This window comes from Ranitomeya variabilis, chromosome 8 (genome assembly GCF_051348905.1).
Source record: "Ranitomeya variabilis isolate aRanVar5 chromosome 8, aRanVar5.hap1, whole genome shotgun sequence".
In the NCBI taxonomy this organism is placed as follows: Eukaryota; Metazoa; Chordata; class Amphibia; order Anura; family Dendrobatidae; genus Ranitomeya; species Ranitomeya variabilis.
In genome coordinates, this window is record NC_135239.1 from 38204817 (window position 1) to 38222682 (window position 17866).

The window sequence follows — 17866 nt, forward strand, 5'->3', positions numbered from 1 at the left end:
AAGGATCTTTATTTAAAAAGCAAACAAACAAAAAAAAACATGATTTTTCATTCCTTCTCTCCAGAGAACGCTGCTGGGGAGAAGGAATGAATTCCGGCTTCAGCACCAGATGCAGGGGACAGCGCTTATCTCTAGCGCTGTCTCCTGCACGGTCCGTGTGGTACCCAGTCGGCACACGGCTGCCGCACGTGTGCCACACTGATGTGCCACGTGAGCACACGGACACGGATAACTCCGGTACCGATTTTTCCGGTACCGGAATTATCTGGACGTGTGAGACTGGCCTCAGTGTGACTCTGAGCAAACGAAGGCTTCTGACTGTCTCGCCTCAGCTGGCTTCCCTCAGTGACTAAGACTCAGTCTGGGAGCTGTAAGGCCGGCGTCACACTAGAGAGAAATACGGACGAGTGAGAGGCGCAAAAACAACACATTGCACTCGGACCAATGTTTCTCTATGGGGCAGCTCCCATCAGCTGTATATTTCTTGGCCATATTTTACGGGCTGAGAAAATCACAGCATTCTGCGTTTGTCAGCGTATTCCTCCAAAAATATGCCAATGCAAGTCTATGGGGGCGAGAAAAATACGGATTACACACAGACCATCAGTGTGACTTGCGAGAAATATGCATCGGTGTCCTATAGAAAAGCCAGTAATTCAGTGCGGTGTACAGTAAGATCACACTGACAGGTTAGAATAGAATAGATAGAATAAATGTCTACACATAGTATAGGGTAGATATAAATATATATATATAAATATATATATATATATATATATGTCAGTGAGACATATATATTTATATTTAATACAGATCTAAATAGCAGAAAAGACGGTAATTCAATTGTTGGCTTTTGCTAAATCCTTACCGAACCTGACAGGATATGAGACATGGTTTACACACAGTAAACCATTGCAGAACAGTAATATTTTTATATGTCCCTCACTAATAATGTTAGAAGTGTTTGTGTGTAAATTTGGGAGCTCTAGGTGTTAAAATAAAGGGTTAATTCACGGAAAAAACTGGCGTGGGCTCCCACACAATTTTCTCCACCAGAGAGGGAAAGCCAGTGACTGAGGGCAGATATTAATAGCCTGTTAATGCGGCCGCTCCCGGCTGTAAAAGACTGGGGAATGAATGAAAAGCAGGGAGAGGAGCTTCAGTGACTAGCGGTGCAGTACCGAAGCTCCGCCCCCTGGCGGCATGAACTTATATGAACTGTAGAGTGGGAAAGTTTCTGAATATTTGCAGCAAGAAGCTTCTTTCCAGCAGCGTAGTCTATCCTTTAACTTTAGTCCGTTTGGAGATCATTCCATCTTCAATTTGCTTAACTGTACGCAATAATTTATAGGGAGATAGTTTGGATCTCCACATATATTTCTTTGTGAAGACCTAGTTGGCCTTATTGCAATTTTCTTTTGCTTTTTTATTATTTTTATTAATAAGTCTTCACTGTGATCATGTAATAAAGTATCTCATATTTTTGGATTTGGATTTTTGCTATATTATGGGGTTACTGGATTTGTTTTAACTTTTTTTAGTGCTTTTTCAGGTTGGGTTCCAGTGGGAATCTGCCCGTTAAAGACATTGGGTTCACATACTCTTTGAGATATTTTGGGACAGGCATTTTTGTAGACTACCTCAATGGTAGGACTTCACAGTTCATTCATTTATTTGATTTCCAAATGTATATAAGATCATCGTTAGGTTGGCTTTAGATGCCCGTTTTTACATGGGACTGTTATTGTCTACATTTTTAGCAAATCAAGTGGCCGTGAAAACCCCACCAAGAAACGTAGATATCTCTGCTTTTGATCCGGACCACGGATTAAGGTCTCACGTTCAAAGGAATGAGTCTGTGAAATAAATGGACAGCATGTGGAAGCCATCCATGTGTCATCCAATTTTTGTCCTTTTTTTTTTTTTACTGTCTACAGGGCCGGAGAAGCTCTTGAATTGTTTTCTTGGAAATGAGAAAAATGGATGCCACAATGATGGTAAAAACGGAAACACGGACCAAAAAGAATAATCAGTGTTTTTTTCGAAGGCAAAAAAAAATGAATGAGGCCTTAGGTTTAGTGTTGGCTTAACCCCTCACATAACTTCTGAACCCTACAGGTGAATGGGTCAATGCTTTCTTTGGCCAAGGCAAATTCTTCTCTGCATTTTTTTCCATTTTTGCAATGCACATCCGCTCACAGCTCAGACCTCAGAGCTTCAGTGTCCGGCACGCCGTTCTCAACGCCGTCTGTAGCCAAGTGTATTCACCGTACTGCGTTACACACTGGCTGCTTCCACTTCACCACAATGAGAGGTGATACCGGCCAATGCAAGGCAGAAATATATCAGGGTTTTGTCACAGCCAAACCTGCGCTCCTTCACAGCCGCTGAATTGTGTATTTCCTAGCTTCAGAAACTAACTGACAGCCACATTGGCACTGAATCAGTAAAAGGATACACATTATTATATATGCCTAGTAAGTACATTGCGCACGGTCAATTACAGCCGTGATCTACTGACCTGAAGCCTTTCCGCTGCATTAGTCCATAGGCAGAGGCTTATTTTTCTCATGCCTATAACCACTACTGCCCGTAACCCCCTCCTCTATTACAATATTATCCGGATCGTGCTGGTGGATGATGTGAGCCAGTACCCTGCAATGGGCCCCTAGCACTTGTTGGCAGAAATGAGTTGCTCCGATCAGCACAGATAGTACTTCAGAGAAGGAGAGAAAAAAAAAGAAAAAAAACGGAAAGGAGGGGGAGAAAAGGAAGGAACACAGGGTGAGAAGTGAGAAAAAAAAGACTCAAAGAAGAGAGAGGAAAGAAAGAGGTATGTGAGCGAGAAGTAAGACAGGGAGAAGTCAGGCAAGGAGCCTCCAACCCAGCCAAGACCGGTATAAAACGTGAAGGGACAGATAAGCGCAGGATGGCGAGCAGATGAGATGTGCTGTATAGGGAGGGAATAAAAGGGATTGTAAATGAAGAGGATACAGTGTCAGAGAGCAGAGGCGACAGGTTGTCTCAGAGGAGAATGGGAGCAATAATGTCTGCAATGTAGACACAGCGCCTGACACCCGTCACCTCCTCATTATTAGGCCACGTTCAGTATTTGGTCAGTATTTTACCTCAGTATTTGTAAGCCAAAACCAGGAGTGGGTGATGAATACAGAAGTGGTGCATATGTTTCTATTATACTTTTCTTCTGATTGTTCCTCTCCTGATTTTGGCTTATAAATACTGAGGTAAAATACTGACCAAATACTGATTCCGTGAACATGGCCTTACCTGGGTTACGTCTGCAATTTTATATGGTGGAGGAGAATGTTTTGTAAATGCGGCAAGAATAATGTAGTCTGCAGCACTATTGTTACTGTCACAAGTATTTCATCCATGATGGAAATTTTCCATTTTGTAGTTCATATCTATGTTAAAGGGGTTTTTATTCCCTTTTTTGATAGAATAGGGAATAACTTGTTGATCGCCTGGCTGGGATATTGGGAACGTGGTTTAACAGTCCCATCGTAAATGGAGCAGAGGTGCACATTCTCAAAATTATTGTCTATGGCACTGCCGGAGAAAGCCAATTACAGGGCTTGGCTAATTTAGGCCGGGGTCACACAAGCATGTGTTCTCTCATGTGAGAGAATCGAGCCTATTATGCCAATGACACTCGGCTCAAACTCTGTCTGAGTTTAATTCGATTGTCATCTGAGTGTGATGCGATTTTCTCTCAATCGCAGCACAGGTGTGGAGAAGACGGAGAACTTTATTTCTCCATCTTCTCCATTGTTTCTGTCCTCGTACATCGGATTGCACACTCATGACATCTGAGTGCAGTCCAATGTTTCATCCATAGACTAGTATGGGTGCGTGCGATCTGATTATCGGATCCACTAGATTGTTCTCCCATGCCGAATTTGAGAAAAAAACGGATAGCACTCGGCCGTGTTATAGGCTCTTACAATGAATGGAGCAGAGGCCAAGCATGTACACCTCCATGCCATTAAAGGCAGGACTCTGCAGAGAACAGTTTTTGGAGTCCTGGAGTCTTGCTTTCTGGGTACGTTCGCCTAAAAAAAAAATTTTTCACCCGATTATTTTTGCACACCCATAGACTTGGCCCAGTGTCATCTGATTTATGGGAGAAACTAGGGCATGCTGCGATTTTTTTCACATACAGATTTAGTACGTGAAGAAATATCGTTCATCTACACTGCCTAATTGAATAATATTGTTCCTTTTTTTTCATGGACGGCACTCGAACCGAAAATATGTTTGAGTGAACGAGCCCTCTCTATATTCTCAGGGTCAGACACCAAGCGTTAAGCAAGTTATCCCCTATTGGAATGATAGAGCATAACTTGCAATTTTGAGAAAACCCTTTTAAGAATTCACTTTATTTGTTCGGTTTATAGGGCTAAAAAAACAGAATTCAATGCAGTAATAGAAATGTCACGTGACAAAAAACAATGGAGCCTTAAACACAAATATAAACTTAATTTAAATAGTTGCTCCAGTGATGCTCATTTCTGCATCGTGGGACTGGCAGCACTAATGATGTTCGTCAACGGGTGCCTGCCAGGACACAAGCTTAGCTGGCAGGTATTGTGCATCGGCCCATAGTTGAAACACTAGTGATGATGAGCAATGGTGCTTGGGTAAGGTGTTCATGTGCTAACCGAGTATCTTCAGCATGCTCGAAAAATATGTTTGAGTCTCCATGTCTCACGACTGTTCGACAGCTACAACACATGCTGGGATTGCATAAATTAAATATTCACTGCTTCCTCTCCTGTGTTTAGTCTTTCCATGCTGCAACTCTACCAATGAGCCACAGATTATAATGATGTAGATAGAATTTGGTAGTCTTGATCTCTATTGCAGGCAGTGAACCCAGAAGCAAGTTATACATGTCCATAGAGATACATGGTATATATAACAATGTATTTCTATGTTCCTTGTATTCTGAAGTGAAAAAAAAAGGATTTTATTTCCAATAAAAGTTGGAAAAATCATAAGCAGCAATTACAAAAATGTTTTTTCCTCACATTTTGTGAGTCTCCCCAGGTCTTGAAATCACAAACTCAAATTTACAAGCAGTTACCTAAGCTACTGAGACACAAGCTCTGATGATGTAATGGGGCACTCCACAGGCAATTGTACTAATACATTGTGCATAGCAATACATTTCCATGTTTTCATCATATAAAATTGTTTTTTTCTCATATAAAATTACTAAAAAGTAATAATGAAAAACACTTGATAAAGAAAAAATTATGTAATTTTTATTGCAATTTTAAATAATAGACATCACAAATCAGCAAATAACATGGACATATTTGGTGTCCCTGTAATCATAATGATCCGCACAAAAAAAGATAAAATTATTTAGAGGGATCGGTTAATTACATAAAAAAAGGAGTCATTGATATTTCTTTATCAAACCCATAAAAAATGTAATAAAATGCTTAGGGCATGTTCAAACGTAGCACAAATGATGCGTTTTTCTGCTGCTTTTTTTTTTCTGCAGGTCTCCTCACCACACAACGCAATAATAATATTCTATGATTATTACGTGTTTGCTGCGTTTCTTTTAACACTTTTTTCCCATATTTGATGTGATTTGGGGCCAGATATGAAACAGAGTTTTTAACACTTTTTTAATAGTTTAAAAGCTTTGAATCTGCACTTAAAAATGCAGCAGTATTTTTTTTTTCCTTTTTTTAGTTTTTCAGAAGAAGCCTATAGAGGAAAAATGCACCAAAATTAATCACAAGTCGCGCACCTGCAGGACTAGCGGCTGTTCGATAGCTGCAACACCTGCAGGGATTGTCTGTTTGTTAGGTAACACCTGCAGGGATTGTCTGTTTGTTAGGTAACACCTGCAGGGATTGTCTGTTTGTTAGGTAACACCTGCAGGGATTGTCTGTTTGTTAGGTAACACCTGTAGGGATTGTCTGTTTGATAGGTAACACCTGCAGGGATTGTCTGTTTGATAGGTAACACCTGCAGGGATTGTCTGTTTGTTAGGTAACACCTGCAGGGATTGTCTGTTTGATAGGTAACACCTGCAGGGATTGTCTGTTTGTTAAGGTACCTTCACACGAAACGACATTATAACGATATCGCTAGCAATCCGTGACGTTGCAGCGTCCTCGCTAGCGATATCGTTTCGTTTGACACGCAGCAGCGATCAGGATCCTGCTGTGATGTCGCTGGTCGCTGAATAAAGTCCAGAACTTTATTTGGTCGTCCGATCGCTGTGTATCGTTGTGTTTGAAAGCAAAAGCAACGATACCAGCGATATTTTACACTGGTAACCAGGGTAAACATCGGGTTACTAAGCGCAGGGCCGCGCTTAGTTACCCGATGTTTACCCTGGTTACTAGCGTAAAATGTAAAAAAAACAAACAGCACATACTCACATTGCGTCCCCTGCAGTCTGCTTCCTCCTCTGACTCAGCGCCGCAAAGTGAAAGTGAAAGCAGCACAGCGGTGACGTCACCGCTCTGCTCTCACTGTACGGCGCTCAGTCAGTCAGGAAGTGGACGCAGGGGGACGTGAATGTAAGTATGTGCTGTTTGTTTTTTTTAGATTTTACGCTGGTAACCAGGGTAAACATCGGGTTACTAAGCGCGGCCCTGCGCTTAGTTACCCGATGTTTACCCTGGTTACCAGGGGACCTCGGCATAGTTGATCGCTGGAGAGCGGTCTGTGTGACAGCTCTCCAGCAACCAAACAGCGACGCTGCAGCGATCGACATCGTTGTCGCTATCGCTGCAGCGTCGCTTCGTGTGAAGGTACCTTTAGGTAACACCTGCAGGGATTGTCTGTTTGATAGGTAACACCTGCAGGGATTGTCTGTTTGATAGGTAACACCTGCAGGGATTGTCTGTTTGTTAGGTAACACCTGCAGGGATTGTCTGTTTGTTAGGTAACACCTGCAGGGATTGTCTGTTTGTTAGGTAACACCTGCAGGGATTGTCTGTTTGTTAGGTAACACCTGCAGGGATTGTCTGTTTGATAGGTAACACCTACAGAGATTGTCTGTTTGTTAGGTAACACCTGCAGGGATTGTCTGTTTGATAGGTAACACCTGCAGGGATTGTCTGTTTGTTAGGTAACACCTGCAGGGATTGTCTGTTTGATAGGTAACACCTGCAGGAATTGTCTGTTTGATAGGTAACACCTGCAGGGATTGTCTGTTTGTTAGGTAACACCTGTAGGGATTGTCTGTTTGTTAGGTAACACCTGCAGGGATTGTCTGTTTGTTAGGTAACACCTGCAGGGATTGTCTGTTTGTTAGGTAACACCTGTAGGGATTGTCTGTTTGTTAGGTAACACCTGCAGGGATTGTCTGTTTGTTAGGTAACACCTGCAGGGATTGTCTGTTTGTTAGGTAACACCTGTAGGGATTGTCTGTTTGTTAGGTAACACCTGCAGGGATTGTCTGTTTGTTAGGTAACACCTGCAGGGATTGTCTGTTTGTTAGGTAACACCTGCAGGGATTGTCTGTTTGATAGGTAACACCTGCAGGAATTGTCTGTTTGATAGGTAACACCTGCAGGGATTGTCTGTTTGTTAGGTAACACCTGTAGGGATTGTCTGTTTGTTAGGTAACACCTGCAGGGATTGTCTGTTTGTTAGGTAACACCTGCAGGGATTGTCTGTTTGTTAGGTAACACCTGTAGGGATTGTCTGTTTGTTAGGTAACACCTGCAGGGATTGTCTGTTTGTTAGGTAACACCTGCAGGGATTGTCTGTTTGTTAGGTAACACCTGCAGGGATTGTCTGTTTGATAGGTAACACCTGCAGGGATTGTCTGTTTGTTAGGTAACACCTGCAGGGATTGTCTGTTTGATAGGTAACACCTGCAGGAATTGTCTGTTTGATAGGTAACACCTGTAGGGATTGTCTGTTTGTTAGGTAACACCTGCAGGGATTGTCTGTTTGTTAGGTAACACCTGCAGGGATTGTCTGTTTGTTAGGTAACACCTGCAGGGATTGTCTGTTTGATAGGTAACACCTGCAGGGATTGACTGTTTGTTAGGTAACACCTGCAGGGATTGTCTGTTTGATAGGTAACACCTGCAGGTGTTGCAGCTGTCGACAGCTACAAGACATGCAGGAACGGGGACTTGAACATATTATTTGAGCACTCCAAAGATACTCGGTCAGCACTCGAGCATGCTCCGATAACACCTGATATGAGCACGTTCACTCGTTTCTGTTTGCTATCTATTATTTTTCAGGTCCCCTGTGTTAAAAAGAGCTTTCCACTACACATTAGGCAAAAGCATACTGCCATATAGCAAAGGTGACTGACATATAGCAACCATAGTATTCTTTCGACATATATCTGACTAATAACAGCCTATAAATATTGACCCCAAGAGCTGTGCTGGGAATAGCCCTAGGTTAATAATGCCGTTTATGGGACATATTTACCGTATACGTTTACAGTGTTTGAGATGGATTGTAAAACTGATTAATTGAAATATATTACACACAATTTACAGAGTATTCCATGTTGCAGATTTTCTGCATCATTTCTGTACCTATTATGGATATTATGTTTATGTGCACGAACTGCTGCAAATGCTGAAATGTTGGCAGGAAAAACGCTGCTGTTTTTTGGGTGCATTTGCCCCCCCATTTATTTGAATGTGTGAAAAACATTGAAAGACTTGACGTGCTGCAGATTTAAAACTGCTTCAAAAATGCAGTTTTCAGGAATCTCATTCAGTTTGCAGGTGCTGTAAAATGCTTTGTTTTCACAGCAGAAAAATGCAGCAGGCAAGTGAAATTACTTGAGTTTTTTTTCATTGCTTTTTTTTTTTTACAAATGTTTTATTGCGTGTTTTTTTCGTTGCCATTTTTGTCTCTTTTTTTGTATGTCATCTGTAAAATAAAGCTGCTTTGTTTTTGACGGCTGGACAAAACTGTATTGGTACAGTCATGTGTGGATAACATGCATTTTTCCTTTTTTTTTTTTTTTTCCACAGCGGAAATGCAATAAAAAAGCATATGGGTTTTGTCAAAGTCAAATAGCAAAACACAAAGCAGCATTATTTAAAACAGGACATATCAAAAGGAGACAAAAAAGAATGTAAAACAATGTACTAAAAAACACAATGAAAAGACGCAAGTAAGACTTAGGGGCTCATTCACAATACCGTATTTTCAGTCAGAGTGCTATCTGTGAAAAAAAAAAGGATCGCACTCGGATTGATATTATTCCATGGGGCAGTGTAGATGAGCGATGTTTTTCACTGACCAAATCTGCATGTGAAAAAAAATGCAGTTTCTTCAGTAAATTGGATGAGACTCGCCCATTCAAGCCTGTGGGTGTGTGAAAAAGGTCGGATGCTGTATGGATCCACAATATAGCATCTGATTTTTATGGATAGGCCACGTTCACACGTTCAGCATTTGGTCAGTTTTTTACCTCAGTATTTGTGAGCCAAAACCAGTAGTTGGTGATAAATCCAGAAGTGGTGACGTGTTTCTATTATACTTTTCCTCTGATTGTTCCACTCCTGATTTTGCCTTACAAATACTGAGGTAAAATACTGACCACATACTGAATGTGTGATCATGGCCATACATTGCAATTCAGTAGCATAGGAAACAAAATGATCTTGTAGATGATTAATAGCTGCTGCTGTAAAGAATGGATTGTATACGGAAGACAAGTGAGAAACAAATCGTCCCACTTTTCCGGATGAAACGGAATGATTTTGTATACCCTAGTGTGAACCTGCCCTAAGGGTTGATCTCGATGCGCCACGTTACATAGGGTCACAGCTTCATGGCAGCACATAAAGTCCAATATGACCCGTATGCTGCTGATTGATGATGAGTGAACGTGCTGGGATAAGGTGTTATCTGAGCATGCTCGGGGGCTAACCAAATGTCTTTGGCGTGCTCGAAAAATATGTTTGAGTCCCCGCGGCTGTTCGACAACCGCAACACATGCAGGGATTTCCTGTTTGTTAGGCAATCTCAGGCTGTACTGCGGCTGTCGAAAAGCCGTTAGACATGCAACTTCAGGGACTCAGACATAATATTTGAGCACGCCGAAGACACTAATACATTCGGGTGCTATATGTAGAGCTATTGTCCCGTAATAACAGATTTCTTTACTAGAAGATCTCCATATATACAGCATGCAATGAAAAGTAGCCTAAAATGCTCCTGTATGCTTCCGTGAAATATCATACACGGTCTAATCAATCCAGATGGACTTTCCCTTCTAGCGTCATACAACGCTGGAGCGGACGACTTCCATGTGCATAACTGGAGATGTGAACTCACGAACTCCTTTTCTATAACATTTTACATGTGGTTGCCATTGTGTAAAGCCATGAAAAAGCTGGAAGTGAGCAAAGCCTACAGGGCAAAGTCATAAAACAATAAAACGCTTAGAAGAAAAAGAACATCGGTATAAAAGGATAACAAGTCCATCCTAAAATGCCCTGAGTCTTGTCAGCAGGCGCTTGTCAGCCGGTGGCTCTGATCCAGTCAGGATTTTATCACCGGGATGATTGATTGTAGCTAAAGATCCATGTCTTAGATTATTGACTTGCACCCAGACTTCTGAGACCGAAATTGGATTTACCTTAAAGAAAGAATGATATGCGGTTCGCCCTGAGTGTTGGATCTCTTTATTGCTTCTACATTTTTCTGACATCTCTGCTAAATTCTTATTTCTCCTTGACTTGAAAATGTTCCATTGACTTTGGAAATACAGATCTGAAGAACAACACAAGCTCTGTAGAGTTAGTATGTGTGCGCACATTGCATTTTTGCTGCGTTTTTTTTTTTCAGTGCAGATTTATCACAAAACCTGAAGGATTTCCTAGTACCAGTAAAGTGAATGAAAATCCTGAAGTCTCATGCACATGTTGCTTATTCGTGACTTGCAGATTTATAGGCTAGTTTTTTTCTGCAGGCAAAACCTGTTTTAGAAAAAAAACAGGTTTTGCTGCGTTTTTGTTGTCTCTTGTGCATGCTGATAAAGTTTAGTCCTCCCCCCCTCCCAAAATATCATGATGCAACTTCCTTAAGGTTTTTGCACCAAAAACGCAGCAAAAAGTGATACCTGCATTTTTTTTGCTGCGTTTTTACATTGACCCATTGTTTTCTATGGGGTTATAAAGCACTGCAAATACACAGAAAAAAAAAATGCTGAAAGAAGTGACATGCTGCATTTTTTAAAAACGTAGTGGTTTTCCAAATTAGTCAGGAAAATAAAACCCAATGTGTGCGCATTAGATTTCTGAAATCTCATAGATTTTCCTGGCACTGTAAAACGCAGCTTAAAATTTGAACAAAAAACTGCAGCAAAAACGCAACGAAAGAACATAGCTTTAAATACCAGCATGTCAATTCTTTCAGTGTTTTTGCTGCAGATTTCACCCATACTAAGGCTTCTTTCACACTAGTGTCGGCACGGGGCCGTCGCTATGCGTCGGCCCGACATGCCGACGCGCGTTGTGAAAGTAATGCCCGATGTGGGTTGCGGAAGCAGTCTTACAACGCTTCCGCTGCCCCATTGTAAGGTCCGGGGAGGAGGGGGCGGAGTTTCGGCCAAAAAAAGTTACATGTAACGTTTTTTTGTGCCGACGGTCCGCCAAAACACAACGAGACCGTCACACGACGGTTGCGATGTGTGGCCATACATCGCAATGCGTCGCTAATGAAAGTCTATGGGTAAAAAACGCATCCTGCAGACAACTTTGCAGGATGCGTTTTTGCTCATAAACGACGCATTGCAACGTATTACAAACGACGCTAGTGTGAAAGTAGCCTAATGAGCGTGGAAAAATCTACACCAAAAACGCAAGTAAAAAACACAACAAAAAATGTGCGGTTTTGCCACTGCATTTTTCCTGCTTAGAGATGTAGAAATGGTCCAGAAATTTCTGCACCAAATACATAATGTATGCAAACACCCTTGGGCTACGTTCCCACGATGAGCTTTTGGTGAGTTTTTGATGCTGCAGAATTTCTACACCTTTTATTTAAATTAGGTTACTTGCATTTATATATTGCGTTTTTTTTTTTACATGTGTTTTTATCACATTTTTATTGTGCCTTTGTCTCTTTTTGGTATGTCATGCTTTAAATAAAGCTTCTTTGTTTTTGATACCGCCTGGTATTAGTCATTTTATTGACATACTTACATGCGGATTACATGCATTTTGATTAGTTTCTGCCATGAAAGCACACACAAAATGCATGTAAATTTTTTACCTGCGTAATTACCGCTCCTAATGCAAGTCTATGAGGAAATTCCGCACAGTATGCTCAGCGTACCGCAAGAGAAATTGACATGTTGCGGATTTGAAACTCGCACCGCAGGTCAGATTGCGCTGCGTTAAAAAGAAGCACGGTGGGCAGGAGATTTCTAAAAATCCCATTCACTTTGCTGGAACTGTAAGAAGCTGCGTTTTTGAAGTAGTCAAAATATGCAACGTCAAAAATGCACCAAAAGCGCATCGTGGGAACATAACTTTATACAGTACCTGCGGGATAGATCAGATGTCACCAAATCTCGTCTATTTATTCCAAAAGTAGAAATTGACATGACAAGTCTATCTGCAGATTTACATTGTGAATTTCACCCACGGAAATGTTGACGTGTAAAATAATCCACAAAAAATGTAAGGCAAATCCATAGCAAAACCCACATGCTATACATGTAGATTTCACAAATACAACCCCTGGCAATAATTATGGAATCACCGGCCTTGGAGGATGTTCATTCAGTTGTTTAATTTTGTATAAAATAATCAGATCACAGACATGACACAAAACTAAAGTCATTTCAAATGGCAACTTTCTGGCTTTAAGAAACACTAGAAGAAATCAAGAACAAAAAATGTGGTAGTCAGTAACGGTTACTTTTTTAACCAAGCATAGGGAAAAAATTATGGAATCACTCAATTCTGAGGAAATTCTGACCCATCTGCATGTTGGATTAAAGGGAATCTGTCAGCAGGTTTTTGCTATTTAATCTTACAGCATTATCATGTAGAGGCATAGAGCCTGATTCCAGCGATGTATCACTTAGTTTACTGGGATGTGCTTCAAAATCTTCCTCAAAAAACTGTGTGAACATATTGTATGAATACATTGAGTTCCAGTTATTGTGGATTTTGGAGAAGATTCTACTCTAAATATCCACATGAAAAATCACTTCAGGCCGGTTTCACACGTCCTGATATTTCCAGTACCGTAAAAACTGGTACCGGAGATATCAGTGTCCGTGTGTGTACTATGTTCGGCACACATGTGGCACCCGTATGCCGCATCAGTGCCACACGGACGGTTGCCGGGGAAGAAGAGCTACAGTAAGCGCTGTTCCCCGGCGGCTGGTGCTGAATGCGGCTTTCATCCATTGTCCACTGCTCTGCCAGCGATCGGCGCGAGCATGGGAGAATGAATGAATGAAAAACCCGATATGGGGTCCCCCTATGTTTTTAAACCAACCCGGCAAAACTCACAGGTGTGGGCTGCTATTCTCAGGCTGGTAAGGGACCATGGATATGGGCCACCAGCCTAAAAAGAGCAGCCCGCAGCAGACCAGAAAAGGTGCATCTATTAGATGCGCCAATTCTGGAGCTTGGCCTGGTTCTTCCCACTTGCCCTGTAGTGGTGGCAAGTGGGGTAATGAGGGGTTAACATCACCTTCCTATTGTAAGGTTAAATTAAGCAGGTTTAGTAATAGAGAGGTGTCAATAAGACACCTGTCCATTACTAATCCTACAGTTGTTAAAGGGTTAATAAAACACTTCACAGTAAGAATAAAGTCTTTTAATGAAATCATACACCACAAAGTTTCCCATCTTTATTCTGCTGCCAATCCAAGCAAAGCCCTCGATCTCTTGTAAAAAAATAAAAAATAAAAATACAACAATATACCCATACCTGTTCGGCGTTCAGTCAGTCCCACGCCATAATCCATATCTGGGGAATTTACAGTTTACAACCGGGAGCGGTGCTAATGCGACCGTCCCAGCTGTAAACTACTGGGTAATGGATATGATTTCATTAAAAGGCTTTATTCTTACTGTGTGGTGTTTTATTAACCCTTTAACAACTGTAGTATTAGTAATGGATAGGTGTCTTATTGACACCTCTCCATTACTAAGCCGGCTTAATGTCACCTTACAATAGGAAGGTGACATTAACGCTTCATTACCCCACTTGCCATCACTACCCGGGCAAAGCTCCAGAATTGGAGCATCTAATAGATGCACCTTTTCTGGACAGCTGCAGGCTGCTGTTTTTAGGCTGGGGGGCCCATATCCATGGCCCCATACCAGCCTGAGAATAGCGGCCCACACCCGTGAGTTTTCCCGGGTTGGTTTAAAAACATAGGGGGACCCCATGTTGGGTTTTTCATTCATTCATTCATTCATTCTCCCATGCTCGCGCCGATTGCCGGCAGAGTGGGGGACAATGGATGAAAGCTGCTTTCAGCACCAGCCGCCAGGAAACATCGGCTTACAGTAGCGCTTCTTCCCTGGTAGCCGTCTGTGCACACAGAGGACAGTGTACATTGTTCTCCGTGAGCACGTGTGTGGCATGTTTTGCAGCCCGTGTGTCCGGGTGAAAACGGACATGTCTGCGTGTATTGCACGCGGACACACAGTCCGTGAAAACACGCTGACATGAGCATAGACCCATGTGCGTCAAACACGCAGCGTCCAGATGTTACAGCATAGTGGAGGGGATTTTATCAAATCCTGTCTCCACTATGCGTCGTAACACGCACCCGGCGGCCCTGCGATTCCGGACATGCTGCGCGTCTTTTTAGATTGCAGCATGTCCGTATACCTTGTGGCGACGCTGCGCCGCCGCAAGGTATATCACAGGGCCCTATGTGTGTGGTGCGATGATGCCGGATGTGTGCAATGAATACATCCGGCATCATCGCATCACAGAAGGGAGCGGGGCTTAGGGCAAAGCGGGTTTGCCGCTCCGTCCATACCGCCGGCCATCCTGAAGGTGGACACATACCCTAAAAAATTTGGTGCAAGTTAGCTCAGTGGTTAGCACCCTATGCTGGCTCAGTGGCAGGCACTGTATGCTGGCTCAGTAGTTAGCACCGTATGCTGGCTCGGTGGATAGCACTGTATGGTGGCTCAGTGGTTAGCACTGTATGCTGGCTCAGTGGTTAGTACTGTTGCTTTGCCGCACTTTTGTCTTGCGTTCAAATCCCACCAAGGAGAACATCTGCAAGGAGTTTGTATATTCTCCCTGCTTTGGGGGGTTTCCTCCAGGCTCACCAGTTTCCTCCCACACCACAAAGATATACTGATAGGGAATCTATATACAAAATTAGAACAGTTAGAGTCACCCAATGATATAAATATATCATTTATATCATTGGGTGACTCTAACTGTTCTAATTTTGTATATGTATTTAAAGAGTCCTTGATTACACTGACAAATTTTATGGTCAGTTAAATATATTATATGTGTATATATATATATATATATATATATATATATATATATATATATATATATATACTCCGATATATATATATTTTTGATAGGGAATCTAGGCTATGAGCTCCAATGGGAACAGTGATGTCTGTAAAGTGCTGAGTAGTGATGAGCGAATGTGCTCGGATAACATCTTATTCGACTATGCTCGGGTGTCATCTGAGCATCTGAGAGTGCTCATATATTATTATTTGAGTCCCTACAGCTGCAAGATTTGTTGCTGTTCGACAGCCTCAACACATGTGGGTATTCCCTAACAAACAGGCAATTGGCGGCATGTGTTGAGACTGTCTAACAGCTGTCTAACATGCAGCCACAGGGACTTGTACATAATATTCGAGCACAACCGAAATACTTGGATAAGTAATTTTCTGAGCATGTTCGCTCATACTAGTGCCGAGGAATTAATGGCTCTATATACGGTAACTGAGTAAAATAAATAAAAAATACATTTTTTTTAATTCCATTGATTTTTTTCCACCAAATCATTGTCAAAAAGCTCTGCGTAAATATTCCCAAGATTATAGTTACATGTCCACCGTCCATGAGGGTTATATTAACCTGATAGTGTTGGTAACGTGCGGTAAGCAGGACGCCAATGATGACAGATGCTTCTATATGCCATCCATTATAGGCTTCCATTGACACATGCATGTTGGGAGCTTTTCCCAATATACAGCTCTGGCAAAAATTAAGAGACCACTGCAGAGTTTTATAAAACTCAGCTTCTCTACATGTCTGACGGCCATTCCATGCCAGTGTCAGTTGAATTCCAACCAGAGTACACCTCATTCTACTTAATGCGCTTCTGATTAGGTGATCACCTGAACCAAATCTTATTTAACGAAGGAAAGTATAAAAAACCCTGTTGTGGTGTTCACAATCCTCTTGCAATAGGACAAGCTGGATGGCAAAACAAGTGCTAGTAATATCCCAAAAGTAAAAAAAGTAAAAGTAAGTAATCCCCAAAAATAACCTTTAACCATGTCAAAGGAGTTGAAAAGTAAAGTCTTGAGTGAGGAAAAGAAGGGCTCAATTCTGGCTTTACTAGCAGAGGGACACAGTAAGCGTCATGTTGCCTCCATCCTTAAAATTTCTAAGATGGCAGTCCATTACAACAAGGTAAAGCAGCAGACATTGGGGACAACAAAGCTACAGACCGGCAGAGGGCGAAAACGACTCTCCTCTGACTGGGATGACCGTCATCTTATCCGAATGTCACTCAGCAACTGCAGGATGACATCAAGTGACCTACAAAAGGAATGGCAAATGGCAGCTGGGGTGAAGTGCACAGCAAGAACAGTTCATAACAGGCTCCTAGAGGCAGGACTGAAGTCATGTAAGACTAGAAAAAAGCCTTTCATCAATGAGAAGCAAAGGAGAGCCAGGCTAAAGTTTGCCAAAGACCATAAGGATTGAACCATAGAGGACTGGAGTAAGGTAATCTTCTCCTGATGAGTTTAATTTTTAGCTTTGCCCAACACCTGGTCGTCTAATGGTTAGATGGAGACCTTGAGAGGTGTACAAGCCACAGTGTCTTGCACCCACTGTGAAATTTGGTGGAGGATCGGTGATGATCTGGGGATGCTTCAGCAGGAATTGGGCAGGTTGTTCTCTGCGAAGAACGTATGAATCAAGACGCATACAAGGCTATCCTGGAAAAACAGTTGATTCCTTCTGCTCAGGCAATGTTCCCCAACTCTGAGGACTGTTTTTTTTTTCAAGCAGGACAATGCGCCATGCCACACAGCTAGGTCAATCAAGGTGTGGATGAAGGACCACCACATCAAATCCCTGTCATGGCCAGCCCAATCTCCAGACCTGAACCCCATTGAAAATCTCTGGAATTTAATCAGGAGGATGATGGATAGTCACAAGCCATCAAACAAAGAAAAACTGCTTACATTTTTGTACCAGGAGCAGTGTGAAAGACTGGTGGAAAGCATGCCAAGACGCATGAAAGCTATGATTAAAAATCATGGTTATTCCACAAAATATTGATTTCTGAACTCTTCCTGAGTTAAAACATTAGTATTGTTGATTCTAAATGATTATGAACTTGTTTTTTTTGCATTATTTGAGGTCTGCAAGCAATGCATTTTTTTGTTATTTTGACCATTTCTCATTTTCAGAAAATAAATACAAAATGTATTGCTTGGAAATTCAGAGACATGTTGTCAGTAGTTTATAGAATAAAAGAACAATTTACATTTTACTCAAAAATGTACCTATAAAGAGAAAAATCAGACAAACTGAACATTTTGCAGTGGTCTTTTAATTTTTGCCAGAGCTGTATATTGTAAATGGACATAATGATAATATACTGTACCTTAAAGGGGTT

At 41.7% G+C, this 17866-nt stretch overlaps 1 protein-coding gene across 1 annotated transcript in view; it reads left to right on the top strand.

The window, feature by feature from the left end:
• Positions 1-2623: 2623 nt before the first annotated feature.
• The window catches only part of PAPPA2 (pappalysin 2), a 227359-nt gene continuing 212116 nt past the window's right edge, over positions 2624-17866 (top strand). Inside the window, exon 1 of the mRNA XM_077277920.1 lies at positions 2624-2833. The gene's annotated coding sequence lies outside the window, so the exon portion shown is untranslated. The remainder of the gene's footprint in view (positions 2834-17866) is intronic.